Genomic DNA, 26,122 nt, shown 5'->3' with positions numbered 1-26,122 from the left:
ATGCAGCTCTTATGCATAATAGCAAGAAAAAGATAGAAGAAATTTTGGATGATGATAATGTTGATCCTGGTGTTGATGTTAAGACACATATAGAAGTTGAAGGACAAAGACAGTCTATTAGGTCTCATTCTTCTACAACCACTAGAGTTATTCCTAGCTCTGGAACAACTGCTAAGAGAAAGAAAGTTATCATTCAGCCATAAGTGAGGGGCCCTATGGATGCTCATGTTAAACTGACTTAGATTAGCGGAAGAAAAACAAAGATTTGATTATCACATTGTTGATTGGATTTATAAAAGTGGTATTCCATTCAATGCTCTTAAGTCAAGGAGGTTTGAAGTGCTGATGGAATCTACTGCATAATATGAGTCAGGATATAAGCCCCCAAGTTATCATGAAGTGAGGGTGCCATTGTTAAAGGCAATAAAGGAGAGCTACAAATATAAAGAATAATATGAAGAGTATTGGAAACAGTATAGGTGCACTCTTACATCTGATGGGTGAATGGATAAAAGAGGAAGACAATTAATTTTCTCGTTAACTATCCAAAAGGGACTTATTTTATGGGTTATCTTGGTGCATCTAGAGCATCTCAAAGTGTAAATATGCTGTTTGAATTGATTGACAACAAAGTTTAAGAAATTGGTGAGGATGTTGTACAACTTGTATCAGACAACGTATCAAATTGTAAATTAGCTTGTACGATGCTGATGCAGAAGAGGACAAAGCTATATTAGAGTCTTTGTGTAACCCATTACATTGACCTGATGTTGGAGGACATAGGACTCCTGAAATCGTATAAGAACTAACCAACTTCATCTACAGGCACACATGCCTTCTTTATGCAATGAGAACTATAACAAATGAGAGGGATCTTGTGAGGACAACAGCTATTAGATTTGCAACTGCATTTCTGACACTTCAAAGCTTATTAAAGCACAAAGATGACTTGAGGCATTTGTTTATTTCTAATGCATGGACTGGTTCTAATTTGTCTGAGATAAAGGTTGAAAAGAAAGTGATTGATAAAGTGTTTACTACAACATTTTGTAATGTTATGGAAAATTGTCTTAGAGCTTCAAAACCACTTATTACTGTCTTGAGGATTGTGGATGCTGATGAGTGGCCTTCTTCTATGCCTAAGATTTAATTTGCTATGGAGGAGGCAAAAAAGAAAATAAAACAAAATTTTGGGGATAGAGAAAGGAAATTCAAAAAAAATTTTAATATTATTAACAAGCGTTGGGAGTGTTAGATGGGGCGCCCTTTGTATGGAGCAACACTATTTCTTAATCTGGAAAATTTTTTTGTTGCAAGGAAAGTGATGAAGGTGACTACGAAATGATCTAGACTCTACAAATTGCATATAACGAAGCTATTGCAAGACTAATACATGAACCATCTTTACAAGACAAGATAACTACTCAAGTTGGTTTATATAGATATACTCAAGATTCTTTTGCCTTGGATATGGCGATCAGACAACGGCAACCATGAGTCCTATTAAGTATATTGTTTAGTTGTTTCTAGTAGCTACTTTGTATGATGTATTAAATATTAATCTAGTATTTTATATATTTATTTTTTATAGTTACTTGGTGGAGTGCATTTGGAGGTCAAGCTTTTGAGCTTTCAAAAGTTACACGACATATTCTAGGGTTTTATTGCTCCTCTTCTGGTTGCTAGCACAGCTGGAGCACATTTGAGTTTGTAAGTAGTTAGTTATTACATCTATTTCATTTTTTAGAACTTTATTTTTGGAACAATGACTTTGTTTGTTGTTCTCCATTGTTTATAAATTCAGCTTCATACTAAGAAGGGAATAGGCTGGAACATCAACGTTTAAATGATCTAGTCTATGTTCAACACAATCACCGCCTAGAAGAAAGGTTTCAACAAAAATGTCTCGAGAATAGAAATTATGATCCACTATTGCTTAATGAAGTGGACTGGAGTAGTAAGTGGATGGTTCACCAGCCAGTGGATGATGTAGCACATCCCAATGATGATCTTATATAAGACGTTGTTGGTAGAGTAATGGGGGCAACAATGGATGGCCCCAACTGACCCAGGACAGCTTAAGCATCAACCTCTAGAGGCAATGTGTGCTACACACGCGGTGGTAAAGGGAAGGTTATTGACGAGTCTGAGATTAGATGGAGAAGAATTTGGAAGAAGAAAAAGAGGAAGATGTGAACGATGACGAGGATGTCATAGAGACTGTCAAGAGAATCTGCCAACTATTGATTTGTTGGATGATTATTAGCTTATCATTTGATATATTCTTATGTTTCAGAATATATATCTCTGATTCATATATATACATTTTACTTTGTTTAGGTTGCTCACTTGCTTGTAATCATTTCTTTCACACTTCAGTCACAGGTTAGCCTTTTACCTGTTAGTTTATGACTTGATGTACATATTGATATTTGATGACTTGATATGGCTATCTTGATTTTTGATGATTTGATGTTACTTAATGTTGATTTTATATGTTATAGGGTATATATTGTTGGCTTGAAGCATATTAAATAACTTTAGAAAATAGGAAAAATAAAAAATAACACATGGGCAATTTGACCGCCATGGCAACACAATAACAAGAGATTCATCCCCGAATCGATTAGCCACCCCTCCACTGACTTTAATCGCCATAACGTCATGACAACTATGCCATAAATAGGAATTCCATCGTGGATGGAATACTTGTCATCCGATCACTTCTGCAAAATCAACATCATTAGCATACTTGTCTTTAATGTGTTCAACCATGTGCTTTGTACAGTAAAGAAATTCATCAGCACCTTCCGACTAAGCGTATCAGCCACTTGATTCTCTTTTCCAGCTTTGTACTTGAGAGAAAATATAAACTCTGGCAAATAAGAGATCCACTTAGCATGGACTTTTGGGAATGCAAGTACTTGAGTCTTGAGTGCCTCATGGTCCAAATAAAGAATGAACTCCTTGCCGATCACATAGTGTCTCCAATCTTGAGAATTTGAATAACATAGAACTCCAAATCATATATAGAATACCTTCTTTTTGCATCATTCAACTTTTCACTGTAGAAGGCAATCAGATGACCAGCTTGCATAAGCACCAGGGCAATCCTATCCTAACATGGGATGCATCGGTAACCACTTCAAATATGAGATCAAAAGTAGGTAGTCTAAGCACCAGGGCTTCCACCATCTTCATCTTCTGTTCGATCAAGTGAAATGCTTTAGTGGCAGCCGGGGTCCATTAGAATGACGCTTTTCCTCCTTTCATGCACTCTATGATAGGTGCCATAATCGCGCTGAATTTTGTATGAACCATCTATGACGAGGCAACACCATGGAAACTTTGAACCTCTGTCAAAGTCTTACGAATAGGCCAATCTACCACGCTCTTAACCTTCTTGTGTTCGGCTTCTACACCTTAAGAGGATACTATAAAACCAAGGAATATCACCTTGGGTAACATAAAGGGACACTTCTTCAAATTGTTGTAGAGCTTTTAATCCTGTAGCACTCTCATCACTCAACTCAAATATTCAAAATGCTCATCTTGTGCTTTGCTTAATGTCATCAAAGTACACCACAAGGAACTTGCCAATAAAGGGACGTAGCATAAAAGTCATCACATGCATAAAGGTACTAGGTGCATTGGTAAGGCTAAAAGGCATAACCTTCCATTCGTATAATCCTTCCTTTGTCTTGAATGACGTCTTCCATTCATCCCCAGGGAGGATTCTAATTTGATGATACCCAATTCGTAAATCAATTTTCGAAAAGATAGTGGGTCCCGTTAGCGTGTCCAACATATCATCTAAACAGGGAATGGAAAATCTGTACTTTACCGTGATCTTGTTGATGGCACGGCTATCAGTACACACGCCATGATCCGTCCTTCTTAGGTGTCAAATAGGGCTGGTACGGCACACGGGTTCATGAATCCTACTAGAAAACCCTTTCTTAAAAGGTCATTCACTCGTCTCTTGAGCTCAACATGCTCGGTGGGGCTAAGACAATAAGTGGGCAGATTTTGTAGTATTGATCTAGACTCTAGATCAATAGCATGTTGTATGTCCCTCATAGGTGGTAGTTCATTCAATAGCTCATCGAGCATCAAATCTGAAAAATCAGCTAATAAGTCTCTGATAGGTTGAGAATGTGTCACCTCTTTCACCGGCTCAACTTCCCTTGTAACAAGGGCTAAAATCAATCTGGTTTCTTCACTTGCAGACAAGAACTCTCTATGGGGGCAGCGCACACAACTTCTTGTCAACCATGTATCTTTTGCTTATGTTTGCTTTGTATGATTGCTTCTTTGGATCAATAGCTCCTTTGGAAGGGGTCTTCTCAATAGTCTTCAAAATATGTTGTCTTCATACTTGGGCAGCCATCAACATAGTTTTCACTTGAAGTATGTTGAGTGCATTTAATGTAAGGGCCTAGCCTTTATGATCAAAGAAGCACTGGTTCTTGGTACCACACCAACTAAGACATTATTATCATATATCCACAATCTCCTAAGCAACACATCAGGCACAAAACATCGTTGATTTACAGCCATGGTGTAATTGTCAAGAAGTGACCTTATAGGGTTGTGTATGGAGTTTGGTCTTAAGCTGTCCCTCAATCACAAAATCTTGAGACACCACATTCACGCAACTCCCGCTGTCCACAATGATTTGAGCTTTGTGAGGCCCACTACACATCAACGTATAAGAGATGTGTCTCCTCCAATCTACTCCCTTTGCTTCAGCCTCCAGAATTTTTGCGACCACATTAAAAGTATCATATGGATCATAATATTCTTTGGCATATTCAGCCTCATATCTTCCATTCCTTCAATGACGACATTCAAAGCCCAGTCATCATCTTGGGGTTCATGGATTTTCATGTCCGAGTTGGATTCAATTGCGGTGATGATGGAATTGGCTCTTCCACGTTTAAGATAGAATTTGGCATAGTGTCCAATACCACCACAATGGAAGCACTTCAAAGCCACTCTCTCTCTTGCAACCATAGGACTCTTACCCTTATTATGTGTGACTTGTGGAGCTTGGTAGGGAATCCACTAGGTTTATTTGGGGCAAACGACCTCTTAGTCTCAGTGGGCTGGTTATACCTTTTAGGGGCTCACTAGGTTTATTTGGTGCAAACGGTCGGTTAGTCTCAGTGGGCTGGTTATACCTTCTAGGGACTGATTTGATTAGGGGTGCAAGTTTGGCCCTGATGACCCAAACCCGCCTTTGCCCTGCCCTAATCCCGAACAAGTACTGACCCAAAAATTTTGGCCCTAAGGGCCAGCTCGACCCTGAAATTTCTGACCCTGAGTCAGGGTCAAGGTTGATGTCTTTGGCCAGCCCAGCCCACCCTAAACCCAGCCCTAATTTTTTTACCCTGACTTTTGGCCTTGATTTTGGCCCAATTGACTTTGGATTTTTTGTTTTCTTAGGATGTTCTCCTCTTTGTTTAATATGACAAGGGTTTTGAGATCTTCGGATTGTTTGCCTTATTAGAACGACCTCTTTGTTTATCATGACAAATAATTGAATTTTTTTTTTTATTATTTGCTTTCTTAGGATGATATCTTCTTTGTTTACCATGATAGTTAAAGTTACTTGTATTGTTTGAATGTTTGCTTTAAGATGTTCTCCTTATGACAAGTAATTTGTGACTTTATGTTTTTTTAATCTCCTCTTTATTATAAATCTTTTATTTTTTAGTAATTTCATATTTTGCAGGGTCAGGTTCAAGGTATACCTGACCCTTGATGGCAAACAAGGGACAGGCTCAATTAGGGTCATCTCGGCCCGACCCTAAAAAATCAGGGCCAATCAAGGCGGGTAAGGGTTGGGCTGAACCCTGAAGGGTTGTGCCTGGGTTAAAGTTTTGTCGCCCTAAGTTAGGGTTAGGGCGGGTTTGGGTCCAGTTAGGGGGACTCGGGTTTGGGCTAGGGTTTTAAAAGGCCCGGCCGAACCAAGCCCTGCTGCACCCCTAGATTTGATCAAATCTTCTGCTTCTAAGGACTTTTCAATACACACATTCAAAGATGAAAGTTCCACCATACCAATTTTATCACAGATATCATGTCGTAATCCCAACTTGAATCGAGACATAAGCAATTCCTCATCCTCGTGATAAGCACTTGTACGTGAGAAAAAATCATTAAACTTATCAATATATTCCTCGACAATCATAGTATCTTGTCGAAGAGTGTTGAGCATATTGTAGAGACGGCGTCAATATGTAAGGGGGTATCTCTCACTGAGTATTAATTTAAGTTCCTCCCAATGGCGAGGCCCTCTTAGTCTCCAGATAAGTCTGCTCACTTTAGCTTTTCACCAATCCTTAGCACCACCTGTAAGTTTGGTGATAGCAAGTTGGACCTTCCTCTCCTCAAACATGCGAAACCAATGGAAATAATCTAATGCATTCAGCCAATTATGACCTCCACCATACGTACAGGCTGATACGTTCCTTCAAGCGTGGAATGGGGACCTTCTTATATTAGGATTATCATTCGCCGTAGGCTGATCATTAGATTAGGTAGTAGTATACTCCTTCAACTCTTCAAACTTTAGGTCCATAATACCCATCCTTGTGTTCAGCCGATGGAGGAATTACATCACATCCCCCAATGAGTATTGGTTTGAGCTCACTTCAGCCATAGCTCTATACCAAATAATATAAGTAGGTTTACACTAGGTGAACAAACTCCCAATAGTTAAATAGCCCAAACCAATTCAAATCTGAACCCTCAAAAACAGTATTAACAAAAACCAGTAAATAGGACTAGAAAAAGATAATCTCAGCAGGGAAGTTGGGATGATCTAACCTGTCCAAAAGGAACCAGAAATAACCCAGAAAACTCCTTACAGTAGCAGGTAACAACTCAGTAACAAATCCCAACAGCAACTATCAATCCCAGGCAGCATTGGGTTTCGCCCAAAAACAGGAAGAACCTGTGGTTGAGTTTTGATTGGGCAGCAAGGACTGAAACCCTGGTCGAGTGGTCCCCTTGATGTGACCTTTGAACTCTCCAAAGGGCTTTCAAAGTTGATGGACAGAATAAAGGGAAGGGCCCTACCGATTTGACTCAAACCCTAACAAGCTACAGTCAAACTTGAGTTGTTGAGCTAGGCTTCCACAGGCTTCAATCCTTGTTTTAGGTCTTCAAACAGGTTTAGTTTTATCTCACAAACACTTCTCTCACAATAAGCAACAGCAGATATTAGAAGAAGAAAAGAAAAGAAGATAGTAGTAAGATAGGTGTGAGTGGGATTGGCTATCTCAACCTAGGCATCTCACCCATAGCTATCTCAACTGTTTGTCTTCCCTTCTCAGGAGAGGGAGCAAGCAATAGCTGTAGCAAATTTCATTAATTCAATTGTAATTGTGTCTACAGCATCCTCTCTTTATATAAAGGTTTGAAATTACAAAATAGAAGCTTAGCTCAAATTAGAAACTAATGCCAAAATAGAAATGCTCGGTAGGACTAAGTCTGTAAGGTTGGGTAAAATCGAACCAGGTACCAAATCAATAGCATACTGTATCTCTCGCATGAGAGGCAACTCATCTGGGAGATCAATAGGGACTAAGTCAGAAAAATCAGATAAGAGCTCTCTGATAGGTGCACTATGCGTTACCTCAGGTTGGAGAGTGACTTCCCTAATAACAAGAGTCATAACCATTCCAGTCTCATGACTTGTGCGTAAGAACTGCTTGCGAGGAATAACTAGCAACTCCTTTGTGGGCATAGCTGCTACCTTCTTCTCCATGTCGATGTCCTACTAATTTAACCTTAGAGACTTCTGTTGCCGTATTTCAGTCAGCACGTTTACCGGATAGAAAGTTATAGGCACACCATTCCATTTGAAAGTACACAGATTTTTCTTCCCTCCAACCATGGCATCATTGTCATACATCCAAGGACGACCAAGTAAGACATCTATGAGTTTCATTGGGATCACATCACACCAAACTTTCTCTTCATACCGGTAAAGTTTTATTGGAATTGAGCACCTCTTGTTCACCTCCATGGTGTTACCATTCAGCAAGGATACCTTATAAGGTTAAGGATGAGGGTCAGATTTCAAAGTTGCTTTCTTCACAAAGGCCTCAGAGACAACATTAACACAGCTGCCACTATCAATTATAATCTGATTGGTATGCTCACCTGACTTCATACGACTGTAGAATATGCAGTTACGTCGCCAATCCTCTTTTTTGGTTTCAGCCACCAATATGCAAGTAACAATATGTATTCCCTGAGTGCCATCCTCATTAGTGTCCTCCATGTCATAGTCACATCCACCTTCATCATCATCATCCAATGGATAGGGATAAAGACCTGACTCATCCTCCTCATTGGAGTCTTCAACCTCAGCTACTGCATTAACCCTCTGCTTATGTGGACAAGACTTAACAAAATGTCCTGCCTCTTGGCAATAGAAACACTGTACCTTATTATTACCTGTGATGGGTGCCTTTCCTTTGTGATCAGCCTATGGAGGAAAAATGGACTTTGGAGGTGCTAAGCTACTAGGTTTAGTGGCTACAAAATTCTTCTTTACCTCCCCAGCTTAGAAACCAAACCTTCTAACTGGTTATGCTATAAGTTCCTCTGCCCGTAGGGCTTTGTCAAAGCAATCCCTTACTGAATACACATCAACCACTCTGATTTCCCTGTTGATTTCAGCTCGCAATCCCAATCGAAATCAAGATAATAGTTGCCTTTCATTCTCCCTTATGCATGTACGAGAATAAAGTACATCAAACTTGTTCATGTACTCAGCAACAGTCATAGACCCTTGACAAAGAGAGTTCAGCTGGTCTTGCATGCGAGCTCTGAAGTTGCGTGGCAAGTATTTATCTGATAGCTCAAGCTTCATCTCCTCCCAACTAGTAGGTTCTCTACCATGGTCTTCCAACTCTAGCTCATAGGTCCTCCGCCAATCACGAGCAGCCCCAACTAGTTTTGCAAGAGCTAGTTTCATCTTCCGTTCCTCATGTAACTCATAATAGTCAAAATAGTCATCCAGTGCCACTATCCAATCATAGAACAATTAGGGGTCATGTCTCCCATCAAACTCCTTCAGATCGAGATTGACCTTCTGTGAACCTCTAGAGTACCTCTGTTGCACGAGACGCTCAGTCTCAAAATACCCTCTTACATGCTCTTTAAAAGTAGGTTGTTACCGGAACCCTCTGTGGTACCCCCAGATTAGGGTTTGTTTTCCTGTTAGTCAACTGAGTAACTACATTCAATGGGGTTTCCGCTTTGGGTGTTGTACGTGAATCGCCAGTACGTGAATCGCCAGTAGGCTGTTGTGATGGGGTCTCTTCATTCAACAACCTGGCATCCAATTCAGCCTTTAATTTAGTCAGTAATGCTTGCTATTCAGCCTTCATCTCAATTCTCATAGTCTGTAGCATCTCCATAAGAGAAGCTAGAGTGGGGGTGTTGTTCTCAGCCATGCTTTGATACCACTTAATGTAGAACTAGATTAGACATCCAACTAGACCCAAATGTACAAGAACTTTTAGACCAGAGAACAACCAAAACCAATAGCAAACTTATAGCAGAAAATCAGACTTCGACCACAAACCAAAATTAATAAACGACCTCAATGAACAGTAACCAGAAACGAAATAAATTAGCAGCAGTCTTAGGATTAAACCAGAAATTTTAATAACAATAATACCTCCAGTAGGTTCAGATCACATATGCTAATAGTCCAAGATGTCACAGTAACACAGAACAGAAAACAGAATCTAAATCTGGGCAGATTTGACAATCGGTCAGAACTGCTTGACAGCTCTCTTCAGCAGACCCAGTGATCTGCTTGACCCTAAAATTGGATCGATCCTCCCTCTGGATAGGGTTATCCTTCTATTAGAATATGGAGACCATCGGATGGCTAGTTCTCCAAAAACAGCTAGATCGATAGGGAGGAAAACAGAGAAGTTTAACTCAGAAATCTGCAGAGAACTTAGATCACTTACCTGAACTATTGGAGAAGAGATTCAATAAGAAAACCAAATAATAAAACTCACCCGGACTTCTCACGGCAAAGTGTCGATCGGATCACACACCAATTCCTAACCTTTGATCAAACACAAGGTTCATGGAGAAACCAGCGGCAGCAACATAAACATTTTTTTTTAATTGTCAAAATCGTGGCTCATAAAAGAGCCCTCTTTTTTATTTATAATGATGGGAAGGGTTTACAAATAATAGCAACTCAGAGTTACTAAATTTAAGTTACTAAAAACTGATTAAAATAAGTTACTAAAAACTGAAAATTGGAATCTAATGAAAATAGAAACTAGTCTTAAACAGAAATTAGAAACTAACAATGACTTGAAATTAGAAACTTAGGACTTCAAAATAGAAACTAAAAAAGAAACTATTAAGCTATTAATAATCCCCATCAGCATCCCAAATCGTGGACTGATTTGGACCAGATCTGTGTCGACCCAGTCAGCCACTTGGGTCGACCTTGGTCTTGGTTCTCCTTGTGTAAACCCTTGTCGGCACTGCATCACTTGGTTAGACTCCCTATCCTAGTCTACATTAAGTGGTATCAGAGCATGGCAGAGAAGAACTTTCTAGCTGAGATGAAGACTTCCCTTGCTTCTATGATGGAGATGATGATACAACTGCATCAAAAAATGGTGCAAATGAATGAAATATTTAGAATGCAGTGACGTTTTGGTGTCCTAGAATCATTAATAGCACCTGTAACACCTCTATGGGAAGTGAAGATACCTCTATTCAAACCAAAAGAACTTAAAGCCAAGGTTCACATTGAAGAGATAGTTCTTAAAGCTTCAAAGACAGAAGGTCAAGAGATAGAAGATTCCACTGAAGAATTCTACTTTGAAGAGCGCATAGTCGACAAGATTGAGGCCGTAGAAGATGAGGTAGTGGGTGAAATCACTCCACAACAAATCTTTGAGATTCATGATGAAAAGGAAGAGATTATTCCTCCAATCCTTGATGAGAAGGTTACCAACGTTGATGACTCTATGTATACAACATTCACAATTGGTATCGATTCAGAGGTCGAGCATACAGAGTCTGTTATGCCATCATGGTTCTTCAAAGAGAAAGCTCCACGCCTTGAAGACTACATTCCACAAGTTTACAAGCAACCAGAATTTTGTTTCGAAATGGTCAAAGCTACTACTCACATGTTGTTTCTCCCTCATCACTAAAAAATTCGATGACGAATTTTTTCAAAATGGGGAGAGTTGATACAGATTAATCACCAAAATATGCTTGTTTTATTAGGAACAAGCCTAGGGTTAAGTTCCATACATGTTGGGCCTTTGATCCTATGTGTTTTGGGTGTAATAGACCACTTTTATGGGCCTAAACTACGGGTTCTAAGGTTGCATACGGGATTCACTAATTTGTCTTCTTTTTCATTAGTTTCCTTTTTAGTTGAGTTTGATTTGAGTTACATTTGTTTTCCTTAGGAGTCAAGCCATTAGTAGTTAGTTTCCTTTTTCAATTAGTTTCTAATTTCAGTTTTTAATAACTATTGTATTAGGAGAATATTTGGTTTCCTTTTTTAGGAACCTTCTTGTTTTGTAATTCCCTCCCCCATCAACATTATAAATAAAGAGGATGATCCTAGAGCTCGAAATGATTTTGATAAAAGAATTAATGGATGCTACTATTGTCTTCTCCATAAAGATCTGTCTTGTGTTTGATCAAGGCTGATGGAATTGATGTTTGATCCAATTAACTCTCTGCGGTGTAAAGCCCGAGAGGTTCTTCTTCTTCAAGCTATCTTCTTCTTCTTCTTTCCACTTCTCTAAGATCTACTGCTGCTGCAACTTGGGCTGTTCTGATCAGCCATTCTCAAGCTATTTAAAATCTTTGTTTTTCTTTTTTTTTTGGTCTTGTTATGGGTTATAGACGGAGATCAGGCACGATAGGGTAATTCTGTTCCCTTTTGTTCCTGAGAGTATTATTCTGGTTAGGCTTTGTTTGGGAATTATTTCTGTGCCTGAATTAGTCCTAGTTGTTGATTTCTAGTTTGACTTAATAGAGGACAGATTTGGGGATTGAATTCTGATTTTCTGAGAATTAATTCTTCCTTTGTTTTGGTCTGTTGATTGCTACCTATCTATGGGTAATTGCTAGTTGTTCTTTGATTAAAAGTTCCTGTAGTTGAGACTTGGTTAGACACCCTATCCTAGTCTACATTACGAACTTTCTAGGAGTAAACAACTACTAAAACAGGGAAAATAAAGGGCTATTTATGATATACCGACGGACTAGCATGGGGGTGGCTCGACCTCAGCCCAAAGGCTGGTTCAATGACTGTTTCTTCTTCATGTGGTAATGTAATCCATGATGGGAATCTACATCCCCGGCTGTCTACCTGACGTACCATATAGATCGGTCAAGCCAAAGCGTCCTACATGCATTATGTCCACCACCAAGATAATCCATCACCTAACCTACTTTCATAAAAGGAGGAATGAGATAACGAAATCTTGATAGTCACGCTAAGCACGAAAATAACAACTCGAACACACAACTCCGCATTAAATACTAAAAATGCAACCCACAACTTGAGCTAGAGGTATTTGTGAGTAACGGTTCAATGCACCAGCATAAAGCCCACCACCACAAAGCAAACCAATTGCAACTCATGTGCATTATTACATCCACCACCAAGGCAATCCACTACCATACCTACTACAATGTAATAAGTGTGATCCAAACATTAACATGAAATAAGGATATAGACAAGAGTTAAGGCCAAAGGGGGATATTGGGGAAATATCAAGACAAGGAATAAGGTAACGAGAAGAAGTCTTCTTCTTCCTTTGTGAAACCAGAACCCAGCAGCAACATGCTTCAGAAGATTTCAAAATAGCTCTCCCATACAAGGTTCAAATGGGTTGGAATTTTGGGTATCGAATCTCTACTAGCATTCCATTGAAAATACAGCATCAATAGTCCAAACAGATTAATGAAGTAAAGAAATAAAGATTCTACAATTCAGGTTTGAAGACCCAAGAACCAGATTTGAAGTTCTAACGGCAAAGATCAAATCTCAACTCGAAACTGTACAGGATGGTTCGTTTCTAACACAAGTATTATCCCTTAAAATTTCTAACTGATCCAAAGAGTATCAGTAAAGATCGATGTCAACATTTGGGGGCTGCAAGTACTGTCCAGAAACAGGGGTGGCCAGTAAGGAAAGCAAATAACAGGGGTTGGGGGGGAAAGGAACTGAAATAAACAAATAAGAAACAAGGAAAGAGATTAACAAAAGAGAACCAACCTGAGAAGAAGAAAGTCGAACTTGAATCGAACAGGGAAGAAAGAGAAGATACCAATACTCATGACTAGCAACCAGCAGGTAACAATTCAATTCATTCCAAATATGTTTTCTCGTTTGGTTCATGTATATATAGGAAAAAACAAAGACTCCTAATTGTATCCTGAAACTGGAAACAAAAGTAAACTCAAAAGTCTAATTCTATCTTATGAATTCATCAATAGGAATAAAATAATATAGAAAATTTTAAAAATTACTAAAAGAAATAAATCCTTACATCCTATGTTTAACTGCAATCCCCTTGCATTGGAAAGTGGAGTGGCCGAGGAATCATACATAAATGATCGAACTCTCATATTTCTGACTTCGGCAATCACAATGTCATATACAAATTGAAAGACTGAGAAAGCAACACAATTAGATTGATTCGTTTGCCCTGAAGATATCTAAGTTTACATACACTGGGGAAATAATTGTATGTAAAGGTGCTGTTGCTAGGTAAGGTACGCTCAGAAAAAAACCATCAAATAGTAATTTTTCATGATATTGGCACATGCAAGAATGCACATCTCGCACTGGGTAAGAATCGGCAAAGTCATAGGCATCTACATCTAATACCCACCCCTAAAAAAAAAAGAAATTTTAGTACAAACAGCTGTTTGATTTAGAAGACGGAAGTTTTCAAGACTGTAAATTGAAACAAATCAGTACCATAAAAGATCAGGAATCACAATTAAGAAAGGCATAAAAAAAAATTCAATACCTTTCCAACTCCTGGGGTTGGTACTCCACTTAAATTTGGTCGAGGGACCAGACGATTCACCATTGACCCTGATTCATCCATCCATTCAATAAGAATCAGCATAGTTGTCATGGCGTCGCCAAGGCAGCGATTTGGCTCCTGGCGAAAAAAGAAGTTCATGGCAATGTTACGATTTACGTGACTCACAAATGGCGGTCGCCATTGGCTGATAGCCATGACACCGCCATGGACGCCAGGTCACGCCTGATTCACTAGGCAATTAATTTTTTGTAAAATGCAGAGTGATTTTGATAGGACTATGTTGGTTTTTGATGATTTGATGTTGCTTAATGTTGGTTGTATATGTTATAGGGTATATATTGTGGGCTTGTAGAATGCTAAATAACTTTAGAGAATAGGAGAAATAAAAAAAAGTAACATACTAAATAACTTTAGAAAATAGAAAAAATAAAAAATGGCACATGGGCAATTTGACCACCGTGGCAACACCATATGGGCGATTCATCGCCAAATCGATTAGCCACCCCTCGAATCGCCAAATCGATTAGCCACCCCTCGATCGCCTTAGATCGATTAGACGCCATGACAACTAGGAGAATCAGTGCTACTAGATTGGGCCCTAGGTAAAAACTTACGCAATATAAAGAAACCCTACTAGATGCCTAGCTCGATGGTCTGACTGGTTTGAACTATACAGGTTGCCAGTTCAAAGCTCAAAACTGTTCATTCATCTGGTTTTATTAAATTTTAGGAAATACTTACCTGGATCAATTGGTTTGAACACCGATTAAATGAACAGGGCAACAGGAGGCCCTTTGAAATTATGCAGTATCATTCCAGATCAATGTTAGGATAGACACAGAGGCATGATTTAAACATAATATATTGTTCTTATGAGCTAGAATAAAATTAAAACAATCCATTGAAAAAGTACATACCAAACTTCTCGCCTTCTTCCCACATGTGCTCCAATATTTCTTTATACTCTTCATCATCCCTCAGCTCATCAGTTGATACAACCAGTGCAGCATAGAAAGATGAAGAAATAACATGTAAGACCCCAGAAACAAATCTTCTAGAATCCAGATGTTGCTGTTGTTTGTCAACTCTCAAAGAGCAGTACTAGAGCCAATAAACCAAATATAACCAAGTATGTAATCCAAGTAGTAGGATTTGGGTCCACCGTCTAGGACATAACTCTTAAGGGCGATGGATTCAAGTCCATACGTAAACAGCTTCCTTATTAGGAATCCGACAAATATATGTACTTGAATAAGAAAAAAATAAAATAAAAATTTCCATTTTAGTGTTGCTTGTTAGAATACCACATTCAAGTTTCAGGGATTTTATACCCTGAATGGTTGAATATTGAAAAAAATATATAAATTCTTATGAGTTGGGCCAAACCATATATATCACACCAAGACCAAACAAAACAGAAACAGATGCATGTAATAAGGTCTGGAACTCTGGATATGACTGAAAGCCTCTGGCACCCCTAACTGCAACTTGGGCTGGTTTGGGGAATCAATCCAAGTCCCAAAACTAAAGAGAATAAATCCATAACCTAAATCAACCCATGGTGGTCCAATCGAGTCCAATACTCCAATTTATCCAAGTAGGGTAACTTTCTTGACAATCTTGGTTCAGATTAGGTTGGGTTGAGCTTAAGAGTACAATAAGTTATAAGCAACTTCAAACAAGCATTAAACACATACACACACCATAGTTGTCATGGCACCTAGGTGAACCAAGGCAATCGAAGAGGGAGAATTTTAAGGCAACACCAGAAAGGTGCCAGTCCAGGCAAAGCTGCCTGGATGCCCAGGCAATGCCTTGACAAAGGAGCTTTATAAATCCAGCGCCAAGCCTCCTGCCTGCAGGTCTCATCTCCTTTTATCTTTAACCCTTCCCCACCCCACCTGGTCCTTTTTTTTCTTCCAATTACAATCTTCACACGCAATATGTCACACTATTGCAACATGTTGGTCACATGTCAGAAACTACGAAACAACCTATCCTCCAAAGCGGGGAGTAAGGCTGCGTACATTGCCCCTCCCAGACCCTGCAGTAGTGGGAGCCATGTACACAAGGTTGCTCTTATCTTTACACACACTATGCCCCTTGGCCTAAAGCCTCAACACAAGCCCAACCCAATCTTGGGTTAGGCTGCGTTTGCCCGCCCAAGCACATGAATTCTGATAGACTGGCTTGAGACTGCTCCAAGTCACAGCTGTAACAAAGACATGACAGAAACTGTTTTGGATATGGCTTGTTCAGCAAAAGATAATACCTCAGTCAAGCAAACTACTTTTGTTGGAGTCTCCACAGGAGCTCTTGGTGCCATCACATCTTCAGGTAGATTTGCACCACCAGCCTGCAAGGCCATTTTCTACAATCCAGAACCATATATTAGTTAAGTATCTGGGAGAAAAGAGATGACAGAAACCAGAAGTGCTCAAATGGGAGGGTGCTAGGTTACTTTACATGAATAGCAAGCTGCTGCTGCGCTTGTGCTAATATAATTTCCTGATCTGGTTTTGCCTGCTCACTACTATAAGAATGAATTAGGAAGTTCTTAGGCAATGGTAAAGATCTGAAGTATCTTCACCTCCTTAAACATGACATTATTTCATGTACAATTGTATGTTACTACATTTCCTACATTTATTTATTTCTACCATGCCAATATCAAATCCCAAAGCATCTATCATAAAGAAACAGCTGCAAATACTCCCACAAAGTATTTAAGCATGTCTAAACTATCTCTTTGCTGGGGCACTGATACAATTTATATAGTTTGCTTCATGGAAGCATGCACCACCCATGAACTTAATCATGCACCACCCATGATCTTGCTCATATAATATAACATTATTTTGGGCCAAGTCAATATATTTCTGAAGTTAGTAAAAAATGAAGATATGACAAAAGCAACAATGAAAGAGTATTTACTTTGATGTAAATTATGCGTGAAACATGCACCCCAGGGAAGTTATCCCATCGGAAGCTGATATAATAAAATGAACTATAGCATTTACATGATATAAAAATTTTTCTTTGAAAATCGACACTCACACCGTCCCACAGTTTCCTTGAAGATCAACAACACTCACACCGTCCTTCCATAGTTTGAAGGGCCCAAGGAAAGTAGATTAACTCCACTAGGAATTTAGTTTTTCAAATTTCTAGCCTTTCCATGAGAGAAGCAGACCTCAACAAAACTGTTGGGAACAATGAATAAAAAAATAGTTTTTATAAAGAAATGCTGCAAAGTAACATCAGTATATCAGCATTTCTAAAATTCCATATATATTAGATTATTGTTCACAAAATAATGGACGATCTCTATTCCTCTATACTTAGGGGCATTTACTATCACTCCCCTACACTATATTTACTGAAACTACCCTACATTCAACTTTTTTACTAATATTCCCCTACATTTGGACTTTTACATCTCCTTCTCCCATGTTCTTTTAAAATGCGCAAGTTGACCATCCTTTCAACCTCTTAACCAGTTCATCTTCTCTTTTTCCCTTTCTATACAACAACAACAATCATAACCTTATCCCAACTAAATGGGGTCGGCTACATGAATTTGATATGGAACTTAGAAAATAAAAAAGCACAAAAGAGAGGTTAAAATGGAGATAAGAGAAGAAGGTAAAGCAGTAGAGAAAGGCGCATCATGGGAACATCCCCAATGAGGGGTCACCAACACGAGTCCTTATCCTCCACAAAACTCATTCTGAAGTCATACTAGGATCGAGCCCAACCATATGCAAATCTTTTCGAAGCACTTCGTCAATATTCATCTTGGGCCTGCTGATGTAGATGCACATTATGGAAGGAAATATGAGAGAAAGAAGGGTCCAGCCTTAGTCCACCTGAGTGGCTAGGGTCCAGCCAAGAAGCCAGTCGAACCCCTACTTGGTCCACCTGAATGGCTAAGTACAAATAAGGGTCAATTGGGCCCATCAGCTAGGGAAATAATTAGTAGTTTTTAATTAATTAGTGGGTCATTGGGCCCATCGAGTTGAGTAAGTGGTATGTCGAGTCCAAATTGTCTTAGAACTCTATTTGCTTTCCACATAGGTTTATTATTCCTAGTCCAATTTTGAATTCCTAGTTGTAGTAGGAGAGTCTAGTCCTATTGGGAAACTAGCTCCTAGTTGAAGTAGGAGTGTCTAGTCCTATTAGAAAACTAGCTCCTAGTAGTAATCTAATTGCTATTCTGCCCTCTATAAATAGAGGAGCCTATATACTTATAATTTCGGATTTGAATAAAGAATAATTGCAGTCAATTACTTAGAATAGCCGCGATAGTTGTGGGTGAGAAGCCCAGTCCAAGACAGCCGCTCCTCCCCCACTTTTCCCTTTGTTTCTTCTTGTTTAAAGCTTTCTATTTTATCTTAAAGTTATTACTGTTGAAGTATACGACTGTTGTGAGTATTCAAAAGTTCAGATATGTCCAAGTTACAAATCAGAATTGATTCTCTCTCCTGCGATTATTTCTCCTAGACCTAAGTCAGAAAATCAAGAAAACTTGTAACTTCACAACCAGCCGTCAGAATCCTCTCAACTTTGGGGTTTTTAGACCCTCCCTAGGGACTATCTATGCCCAAGAGTGCAGCTCAATCGGACTCCTACAGACCTGGCCGCACCTCTCTCTCTCCAGCTCTATAGTAGGTATTTCTCTCTCCTATCGGGTTAGGTTTTGGGCTGGTTTTGCTCCTGCATTAGTATTATATCCTTGGCGGTTTATTTGATGGTCTTATTTCTTTGTTTCTTGCTCCTATTTGTATTATTTGGGGTTATAAACTGCTGGCATAGTTTCTTGTAATCTACTCCTGCATTACCTGCCCTTACCTTTTCTAGCTCCCTCTAAATGAATCTGGTCACTATTCCTTACTGGGGCTTCCATAGTTCTCCGTTGAACATGGCCATACCACCTCAATCGACTCTCACGGAGCTAATCCTGGATTGGTGCAACCCCCAAATCATTTATAATACAATCATTCCCCACCCTATCTCTCCTGGTATTGTCGCACAGCCCTCTCAACATTCTTATCTCCGCTAAAATCAGTTTATTCAAAGTACTCTTCTTGACTTTCCAACACTCCGCTCCATACGTCATAGCTGGTCGTATTAACTGTCCTGTAAAATTTTCCCTTGAGTATAATAGGCATTATTCTTTTGTCATATAACACTCCCGATGCACCTCGCTATTTCATCCACCCACTTTAATCCTGTGGTCAACATCATCCTCTATATCCCCCTATTTGTCAATGAAGGACCCCAGGTATTTAAAACAGTCACCTATGGTAGTTCATGTTCCCCAAGTTTCACCACTCCTTCCTCTCCTCTAGATTGACTGAAGGAGCACATCATATATTTTGTCTTTGTTCTGCTTACCTAAGACCTCTTGATTCCAAGCTTGAACTCCATAGCTCCAGTTTAGTATTAATCCCATCCATAGTTTCATTTATCAAAACAATATCATCAGCAAATAGCATATACCACGGAACTGAGTCTTGGATGTGCCTAGTTAGATCATCCATAATGAATGCAAAAATTTAGTACTGAAAATTTTGTTAAACAGCTTAGTTAGCCAAGACACCCCCTGTCCTCCTAAACTCTTCCATACATAAATTGGGATCTCATCTGGTCCCCAAGTTCTACCTACATTCATCCTTCATAGGATCTCTTTAACCTCGATTTCGCCAACCGGCAGTAGATGTCCATCAGGTGTGTTGGATTCATGTCTACTCCCTTCCACATCTGAGTCCACCCTATCAGTCACAGTATCTCCATTTAGTAGATTACAAAATAACTCTCGATCTCCTCATAATGTCCTCATTCCGTATAAGCACTCTACCATCCTCACTTTTGATGCATCTGACATAGTCCAAATCCCTACTCATCCTTTCCTTTATTTTAGTTATCCTATAAATCTCTTTTTCTCCTCCCTTGTATTAAGATTTTCATACAGATCATTATATTTCTTTGCCCTAGCTTTCTCCACAATCTTCCTAGCCTCATTCCTGGTGGTGTGATATCTTGCTCTATCCTTAACCTCGTTAGTCCTTTGCCAAGTCTTAAAACAATTCTTCTTAGTCTTAATGGTGTTCTGGACCTTATTGTTCCACCACCAGGTCTCTCTAAGAGTACACCACCCACCCTCAGATAACCCTAGGACCTCTTTAGCCACATTTTTAGTGCAAGTCGTCATTGCAGTCCACATCTCATTAGTATTCCCTACGCAGTCCCACGTGCCTTGTTCAACTACTTTATCAGTAAAGGATTTTAGGGGGCACACTTCATGTAGTCGCCTCCAATTTATCTTGGGGCATAACTGCTTCACCTTCTTGTGTAGCCTCATACTAAAGTGCATATCCAAGACCACCAATCCATGTTGAGCCGTTAAACTCTCTCCCAGTATAACCTTATAATCTTTACAATGTTGTCCGTCGGATCTTTTAGTCAGAAAAAAATCAATTTGGCTTGCATGCAATCCACTCTTGTAAGTAACTAAATTCTCTTCTTCTGAAAAAAGTATTCGCAATGCAGAGGTCATATGCTATCAAAAAGTCCAACACTGAAATCCCCTCCGCATTCCTCTCGCTGATGAGCACATTTATGTGTGAAATCTAATGTAGTAAAACATGCATTTTACATATTTAGAATAGAGCTACCTTGGGTTTCTCTCTTTTTGCAGGTTTTATATTTTCAAGGCCTTAAGGACTATCGGGTGCTATATCTCCAATTTTACATGTAAAGAAGTCCTATTTCTTTTCATGGTTACAAAGATGATGAAATTCTGAGGAAGATGGACGTGTTCAATTGCAAGTACACATTCGTTTGGCAAACCGTATAAGTGATTATTCTTTCCGGGTCAGAAAAAGAATAATGGATCAGAACTGAACCGAGATGCAGAACCAACCCATCTGCAGTTGTCCCAAGGGTATAAGGAATATTCCAAATGCCGACAAGGATCGATGGATCACATCCTTAAGTGATTGAAGATTTATTTTTGGTAACAACAACTACTTAGTGTAGTTGGTGAGTTGTGTGCAAAATCCCTTGCTTATTAGGAGGTCTCAAGTTTGAACCTCTTAGCTGCCATTTTGTTGAGGTTTTTTTTAGAAAATTCTCCCCTACTCATCACTTAAAGGAGGTCGGCCAAGATGGTTGTACGCAAGTTTGAGGAAGAGAAAATAAAGAGAAAAAATAGGAAAGAAGAAAAAAAAAAAGAGAAAAGATAAGGGCATGGATGGAATTTCCCATTAAAATAGAATATTGTCCAAATTCAAGCAAGAAAAATCGGCCAAAGGGGGTTTCTTGTGCAAGAGAGAAAAATAGAAAAAGGGAGAAAAATAGGAAAAAAAAGGCAAGAAAAATTGTGGGAGATCTCTCTCCACACGTTTTCTCTCTTCTCTCTCCTCCACTTCAACAAGATAAAAAAAAAAAATCTTTTTTTTTAGAAGTTAAAATCGTTAGCTTCCCTCCCCCATTCTCTATATAATAGAATTAACACAATGGGAGGAGGCACTTCATTCTTCTTCTAGGGTTTTTTCTTAATTGCTCTATCTCTTTCTCTAGTTTTCTCTTTCTCTAGCTCTAGTTCTAGTTCTAGGTTTATGCTTTAAACACTTTTGTAAGTTCTTTTTATTCAATTAATGCAAGCACTTTTGTTTTTGATTCACTCTTTTATTTTTATTGTTTAAACAATTGAAGTTGTAATTTTCAAGTTCTAGTTTTGGGCTTAGTTCTAGGTGACAAGAACAAGCTATGAAGCATGTCTTTCAAGTTCAATTTTTTTTTCTTCAGATTTGTTGTCTCTAGTACTATAAATTTCAGATTTGATTTATTCCAGATCTGGTTTTTAGTACTGGTAGTATCTCAAATCGATCAAGTTTTCAGTTCAAGAAAAATGATGGTTCTATGATTCTAGATCAAGTAGGCTCCTTCAGTAGTCTTCTCTCCCCCCTCTCATTCCCTCTTCTGACTACCCTTTCTTTCTTAATTTAGGATTTTAATTTCAGTCGTTACATTATTGCTATCCCTTTCCCCCAAGGTTCATGGCTAGTGTATGTGTTGGCTTTGCCCCTCCTAACCATAAAACCATCATTTTATTATTTTTATTTTAATTATCTCCTTTTCCCTAAAGCAAAGTAGAGTAACTCTTGTAAGAGTGACTCTCTAGTCAAGTAGGGAAACTCATATTATGATGCATCCCTCGGGCTACGTAGAGAAACCTACTTGTGAGTCTCTCTCTAGCTTTATTATCCCCTTTCTTTTACTTTATTTTTATTTCAGCATTTTTTTTCCTTCATTGCTTTTTAATTGCGTGGGGTGTTTATTTTCAACTCTTTATTTATTAAATTTTAATTGTGTAGCTTGCTTATTTAAATTCTTAGATGACGAATGGTTAGGACGTTATTTTAGATACATATGTTTAGGACGATAATTAGAATTAGATCACAACCACTAATCAGTTCACTTTCACATTATTAAAAGAAGGAAAAAAAAATAAAGTGGCTGCTCTCCCTGTGTTCGACCCGTAACTACACTGATCTGTACGCTTGCGGTTATATTTTAAAATCTCAAATACTCCCCAACTCCGTAACCTCCACGCACCTCGTCATAGCCTCTACAATCCTTGCCTACATGGCCATTAAGTCCCCTCCAATAATAATTTTCTCCCGCTGACCGATACACTACATCAATTCATCCATGTGCTCCCAACTGTACCCTAACCATGTCATCAAGTCCTTATTGGGGCGCGTAAGCGCCAACTATGTTGATAACCTCATCGCCAAGCACCAGTTCCCCTTTCTTATATATTTTTTTATTATTTTCTCTCTCCTCCCCTCTTCCTTCTTCCTCTGCGAGCAAGACAGATGGCTACTCCTTACCACCCCCTTTTCCTCCCTAATCCCCTCACCCACCCTCGCCCCATCCCAAACTCTCGTCCTCAAGGTTGGACTCTTTTCAAGCAACAGACCTTCAAAGACTAGCAAATCACTCAGTTTTGGGTTATACGGTAATGAGGGTTTTGGTTGATCCGAGCTTCGGATTCATAAAGAGGGTACACTCGGATTTGCTCATATAGGATTGATTGGTTGTTGGTTTAGTCAGTTGTGTTATAATTCTTTTTGATATTTTGGATTTAGATCCGTGAATGCACCTGGGAATGGTTTAGGGAATTCTTTTGGGTTTGGGGGAGAATTAAGTGGTTCTTGAGATGGAGAATTTGAATTTATCAAGGAGGCATAGAGAGCATCTGGGTGGCAACAAAATGGGGAAGAACATTAAGAAGAGTCATCGGCATCAATCTTTCACAAACAAAAAGCAACAACCCCAACTTTTTTTTCTTTTGATAAACACAAAGCAACAACCCCAGCCTCAAGTTTACAATAAAAGAAAGGACAATTTTCGGAGCATATGTTCAACAGTTGACTGGTTCACCAGCAAAGCCATTGCCACAACTGCCACAGAATCTGCCTAACCTCCAAGTCTGCATTTGCAGAAGATCCTTCCACCGCCGTTGACGCCAATCAACCGACACCAGATTTCCCCTTTTGTAATTGTTCCTTTTAACAACTTTGTTAGACCTGCTCCAATTGGTTAACCATCGGTGTTTCCAGTGCCGTCACTAACACATGACCAACCTTGGGACAACATAGCTGAATCTCCAATCTCTGCTTACATGAGATACCTTCAGAACTTTTATCACTGACTCAAGTCCAAACCAACACAACCTCCGCCTCATCTCCAAGCTCAATAAAAAAAAACAAAACAAAAAACAAAAAACAAAAGAGTACATCAATTTCAAGTTCAGGATCAACCTCAATTACAGAGTCAGGAGAGGTTAGGACAAGGTCATAGGGCAGAGGCAGGGTCGGTGAGGGGGTTGGGGAGGGAGGACAGAAGGGTGCCTTCCATCTTGCTCACAGAGGAAGAAGGAAGAGGAGAAGAGGAGAAGAGGAGAAGAGGAGGAGAGGAGAGGAGAGAGAAAATAATAAAAAAGGGAAAAAGAGAAGGTGAATCGGTTAAGAGGTTGAAAGAAGGGTCAATTTGGACATTTAAAAGAGCAGGGTATAAGGAGATGTAAAAGTCCAAATGTAGGGGAGTATCAGAAAAAAAAAGTTGAGCCTAGGGGAGTTTCAGTAAATATAGACTAAGTGCAGGGGAGTGATAGTAAATGCCCCTTATACTTATTTCACTCCTAAAACATAGGAAAATTTCTCAGAATTACCAAACCATGAATCAAAAACGGCAAGAAACTATAGAATGGAAAGGATGGTACAAGTGTGGACAAATACGATTTTATTTTAGCTAGTGTTATTACAATTTCAATGATTCAGAAACGCCAACCTGGCAGTGGCACGACAGACAGTAAGAGTCTTGTCACCCATTTTCAGACCATTAAGTGCAGCACAAGCAACATCTATTACCGCTGGATCCTGAAATACATGTAAATTAGCTGAACTAATATCACAAGGAATGGTCTTCCAACAATCGAAAGGAGGCAAAGGATACAAAGCCAGGAAACAGGAATAGCATATCAATCATTACATCCAACCTGGGTTTCAGTAACTAAATTAATTATTCAGAGAATATGTTGAATTGGTTCATAACAAGAGATAGTTAAGCGAACTGGCGAACATTATATATATATGATGTTGGAGGAAAAAAAAAAGAACAGAGGAACTTGGCTTAGAATTAAGAGACTTCCACATTTACCAAGATTCTTGCATGCAGGATCTAGAAAAGCTTCCCAACTTTGCAAAAGCTCCACTACTTCATTCCACAAACCTGATACACGCAGAAACCATAACCTTTTGAGTTCCCAGGGTCTCTATCCTTAACAAGGTCAAATCCACGCAGAGGCCTGCAACAGTTTAAGAGCAATAACACCAGGAATTAAAAGCTACAAAAATCGGAGCAATTATACAAGAAAAAAAATTTCATGGCACATCTCAGGTGCCTTATAAGACGTTTTACAAGTATTAATAATACAGTCAATAAAGAGAAATTCAGTAAAAGGTGTCTACAACGAGCTCGTACCCAAATGACTCAAGCAGTTCTCTTATCTGAACTTCCGTAAAATAGTATGGTAATCCGCCAATGAATATACGATCAGGTCCCTCTGCTCCACTGATTGCACTGTCAACCGCTCCCAAATCAACCAAAAAAGAATTTAGTATTTCTTCCATGACCAAAATATACAGTAGATGAATGAATATCTACTGATACTAAAACTATCCATTTAAAAGGGAAAAGAAATAGGAAAAAGAACCGACAGAACTCATAAAATCCCCACGCATAATTCAATTTATGAGTACATAAATTATTTTGATTAGAAGTTTAATGCTCATTAACTTAAAGGGTTAAATTGTTCTTTTAGAATCCAAGATCAGACCATTAAAAATCAAAAACTCAAATACTAGATTTATGATGAGCATTGGGAATATAAGGCACCTAAGGAAATACTCGAGCAAGTTTCAGAGTGACTGACATTTGCCACATAAACTCACCTTTCAAGTTTGAACCTTGCTTTTGATCCATACACATAATAATTAACTTAGTAGAATAAAATCACAAATAAACTGCCAATGAATCAGAATATGGGAAACTACAAATTGTGCAACCTACCCTGGTGTTAGACCAACAGCAGATAGGTTGAGATGAGGGCTTGGATGGCTAGGTCCAAGAGCAGCAGCCAGTGAAGGATTATAGTCCGTAGGCCTTCAAACCCTCACAGACACCCCCTTGCAAGACAAGAGATAGATGAGTTAAAATGAAACTACAAATTCACCTCAGTTTAGATCAGCTCTTAGGTGATTAATATCCAAAGAATTGTATTCAGATATTAGATTAAGAGAAATTGAAACAAGAAACAGGCAACATGATCATACAGACAACACAGAGAGATGATCGTCCATGCAAAGTACAACAGCTACTCTAATACAAGGACAAAGTGTCCCACATCAGTTTTCAACAAATGTTGAAAGGTAATGCAGTGCTAACCTCAAACCAATGAAGTC

The 26,122-nt window shown here is 39.0% G+C and overlaps 1 pseudogene; it reads right to left on the bottom strand.

Annotated features, from left to right (window-relative positions):
- The window catches only part of LOC122079175, a 39,478-nt pseudogene that overhangs the window by 4,980 nt on the left and 8,376 nt on the right, over positions 1-26,122 (bottom strand).

Source organism: Macadamia integrifolia, chromosome 5 (genome assembly GCF_013358625.1).
Source record: "Macadamia integrifolia cultivar HAES 741 chromosome 5, SCU_Mint_v3, whole genome shotgun sequence".
Classification (NCBI taxonomy): Eukaryota; Viridiplantae; Streptophyta; class Magnoliopsida; order Proteales; family Proteaceae; genus Macadamia; species Macadamia integrifolia.
Note: the sequence above shows the minus strand (reverse complement) of the source record. Positions and strands in the feature narration are given on the sequence as shown.